The sequence below is a fragment of the Chanodichthys erythropterus genome, chromosome 17, assembly GCF_024489055.1.
Source record: "Chanodichthys erythropterus isolate Z2021 chromosome 17, ASM2448905v1, whole genome shotgun sequence".
NCBI lineage: Eukaryota > Metazoa > Chordata > Actinopteri > Cypriniformes > Xenocyprididae > Chanodichthys > Chanodichthys erythropterus.
The window spans coordinates 11,788,838-11,793,100 of record NC_090237.1 but is presented as its reverse complement, the minus strand read 5'-3'; the positions used below and the strand labels follow the sequence as shown (position 1 = coordinate 11,793,100).

The window sequence follows — 4,263 nt, the reverse complement described above, 5'->3', positions numbered from 1 at the left end:
AAGACAGTTGAAGTATGTTTTCAAAATTTTATTTCTAATGCCATGATCATAGGGGCAGGAACCAGTGCTCAAAGCACTTCTACATTTTAATCTGTAGTGTACCATCATGTTTTCTTACGTACCGGCACTTTTCACATGTTGCCCGTGATGTGACGTATTTTAACTCCCTGTCAAATTATTACCCCCTCATTGAAGGATGGTGGGGGTCATAATTTGGCGGGGGTCAGAATTCGGCACAACACCAGTATTCTTTACTCTGCATTGGGTGAAATATTTAATGTGCATTCCTAATGAAATGACTTTTTATTTTCCCCCTTCAGATGCAGATTCCTCCTCCTCATCGAAAGAGCGACCATGTGAACACCTAGTTGGATGTGAGTCACTGCAAGAAGCTCATCCTGGATTGGAACAGATAGGGTGCTTTTCATTATAAGTGTTTAATACATAGTGAACAGACATGCACTTGAAATGAGTTAGACATTTCTAAGATCTAAAGTAATTAGAAAACAAATTAGAATCTTACCATCATTCCAGTTCTCTGCAGTAATGACTCCAGAGCTGAACCGGATTCTACATCTGTTGAAAACACAAAAAATTAAGTTCACTCAAAGTCCATTCTTTGAAAAACAAAGGATCAGAAAGCAAATATTTCACAATTAGCATAGTTTGCACAACGTTACATAGCCTTCCGTATTCAAGTTACAAAGAAAGTGTAATCTGGCGTCGCGTCAGTTACACTTTTTCTGTATGTTGAATAGGGAAGGCGTAGGACGTAGCTTTTTGAACTGTGAGAGTTTTACACTTTCTTCGTACACTGAATACAGAAGGCGGTCTAGCGAAAGCTAGATATTTACTTCATAACTTGTTAAATATGGATATTTTTTTACACAAACGCATCGATTTGCTTCAGAAGGCCTTTATTAATCCTCCTGAGCCATGTGGAGCACACGTTTAGGATGGATTGATGTGGTTGGAGATGCTTTCTTCAGTTCATACTTGTGAACCCTGTTCACTGACATTATAAAGCTAGGATGCGTCAGGATATTTATTAAAATATCTCCGATTGTGTTCTTCAGATGGAAGAAAGTCATATAAACCTAGGATGGCTTGAGGGTGAGTAAAGCTTGGGCTAATTTTCATTTGAAAGTGAACTAATCCTTTAAGGCATCTCTTTCAATCAATTCTGAAAAGCTTACCTTGATAGGTACTGATTGTACCCAGTGATATCTGGGATACAGCTTGAGGTCATGAGAAAGGTTTCATCTCCATTTACCACCACCCCACCACATCCATATGGATCATGCTGACACTGTACGGACACCTTTAATAAAACACAAACAAAGCCCTTCAGCTTACAGCAGCCTATGGAGTTAAGTTTTAGTACTAATCAGGTAACTAATGCCAACAAATAATAGATAATGTATAACACAAATACACATTTAAATACTTTCTGAAGTAAAAAGTAAAACTTTATAAAGTTCAGAATGTTGATTAAAAGTACATATTTAAAAATCAATTACTCTATGATTGATAACTTATAGCCAAAACATGTTGAGGCCCTATTATTACAGACAATTTTTGTGCATGCAATGTTAGTGACATCATCCAATACATTATAGCAAACAATAAAAATAAAATAATAATATAAATAAATAAACAAACCGAAAAATTCCAATAGGGTCCTGGACTCCTCACACCATTGGTGTTTGGGCCCTAAAAAATAAAATAAAATGGATAATAAAATTAAAATAGGTATCTTACAAAATATAAACGTCATTGGAAGGTCATGGCTTTTTCTGACATCAAAAAATGCTATAATGCTAAGGCTATGATGTTTTTAATCATATGCCGGGATGCTTCAGAAGGATAAAAGAGAATGAAATTAACAAATAGAGTGGTTTTCATAAAGGTTTGATGATAATTTTGCTATAGCTTTATTTACAGGTGGTTAGTGCAGTGGATGTCCAGTCATAACAGTGGTTTTGTAAAGCCAGAATGACAAAGAGATGATTAATAACTCTCACCACTGACTCAAACCGACATGTGATTTTATTGCAATATGACTAACCTCTTTTGTCTTGACTATAACAAACAATATGGCTTCATAATAAGGTATCATCACTTTAAATCATTAAACAGACACTTAAAACTATGCCGTTAACTCAGCAGCATGGCGAATGAATGTTTTCAATCAAGGTCACGCATACTCCACACTGAAGTCATTTAACGGTAAAAGACTGTTCATTTCCATACATGCATTTAAGAAAAGACTTGCAATAGGCCTAATCTTTCTCCTCCTATTTTGAAAAAAAAGTTAATTAATAAAAAATTATAGGGTTGCATGGTTGTATTAAAATTAACCTGTTCATTTTGGTCATTTGCAGAGGCCATGCTGTACTTTATCCCGGATGTATTTTAGTACGTATGACGTTACATTGTGTATGACGTAAAGACGTAATTTAACTTTCACTTGTGATTCCCTTATTCGACAGATGACATTATATACATTATTTTACAATACAAAGGAAATCAGTGTTATCCTCTCATATTCTAATGACACTAATGAATAAGAAGTATTTGTTGTTGTGTTTTCTCTTACCTCGTGCGACTACCGGTATAACTGGAAGTTCTCATAGTTGAATCTGGACTGCCTTACCTTCCTGTTAAAGAGTTTATTTTAAACCTATACACTCACTTTTATGAAGTGTACTTAATTTATGTCCATTCAGGATGGTTGTTCGCTTCATGTCGGTCTCCCCCGCATCTTCTCTTTATGCTGTGAAATAAAAGGCATCCTTTCCAACAAACAGGAAATACTATTTCCTCTATCACCCATCCCTTCCTGTATGACCAAACCCACTGTAAAATTAAGAGAATAAACTATTTAGCTTGAAATATGCCCAGTACTCTTTCAGTCATTAAATTACTGCTATTCCAGAAAACAGCAGATGGTTTCGTCTGAGAATGTACAAACATAAAAGGCTGGGTCACAAACCGTTTCTGTTCCTCCAGTTCATTTGCTTACTTTCATTTGTCAGTCAAAACCACAAAAGCAGATGAGTCATTCCTGCTGACTTGACCCGTCATGCAAGTAAACAAACCGTGCAGATCTTTGCACATTGTTTTATTTCAGGTAAGAGTTCAATTAAATTGACTATAGACCTAGTATGCAGTGGAGTCATTTCTTATCTAATTTCTGAAAATATTGATGATTAAATATTTAAAAAAAAAAAAAAACTTAAGTCAGTGTATCTTGGAGTGAATTGTTTGCAACAGTTCAACATCCTGTTTAAAAAAACTGCCACAATCTGAGTTACACTTTGTGTCGATAGTCTACTTTAGACATTCTACTAACTATAAGTAACTTTGCATGTCAGCCAGCTCTCATTAGAGTATTAGTAGACTGTTAGATTAGGATTAAGTGTTAATGTTTGGGTAAGTAGAATAAGTGACATGTAGTTGCAAAGTTACTTATATAGTCAGTAGAATGTCTGTTGGAGGAGCATCAAAGTGTTAGCAGATATTAAGTAGACAGTCTACTAATACTCTAATGAAAGTTAGTTGACATTTAGTTGCAAAGTTAGTAGTTTGTTTAAAATGGACCATCAAAATAAGGTGTTACCACAATCTGACTTAGTCAGTTGGGTTGATGAAATCAGGTTTCTCTGTCTCAAAACATCTTGTACAAAACATTTCTGCATATCAGTCAGATGGGTCACACATGGAAGCGAGCAGGAAGCTGGCAAATTTCTATACACTATTCAAATTTTGAATACACACTACTTGATTACATTTTACATTTACAGTATATTGAATAAATCAATTTTAAATTCTAATTTTGGTGGCACAGTGGACACACCTAAAATACTACATGCCTTATTTGGTCATACATCAAAGGTCTACATCATCAGGATGAACCTCAACTGAGCTCCTCAAATCCACCACAACTGTTGATGTCTTGAAAAACCAGTTAGAAGCCAATGCATGTAATCTTGAGCAAATCATATTGTAGGACTGCAAATGTGTTTGCAAAAACCTGTCATTATCAAGAATGACAGGTTTTTGCAAACACATTTGCAGTCCTACAATATGATTGTAGTACCATGTAGTACATTCACTGTTTTCCATTTCCAAACCTGTCATTCCATCCAACCACTAGAGGTCACTATCCATGAATTCTGACTGTTTCATTACTTCACCTTCACTCAAGTTCCTGTTTGTGTATTTATAATGTTTGCAGATTGTCTGCACTGCAGAAAGTTT

General features: G+C 35.3%; 1 long non-coding RNA gene across 1 annotated transcript; it reads right to left on the bottom strand.

Moving 5' to 3' along the window:
* Positions 1-3,074, bottom strand: LOC137004306 (uncharacterized). The gene is made up of 5 exons (XR_010892120.1): positions 2,600-3,074; positions 1,663-1,713; positions 1,197-1,321; positions 524-576; positions 1-398 (listed from the first exon to the last, which is right to left on the bottom strand). It is a non-coding gene; the product is annotated as an uncharacterized lncRNA (long non-coding RNA).
* Between the last annotated feature and the right edge of the window lie 1,189 nt (positions 3,075-4,263).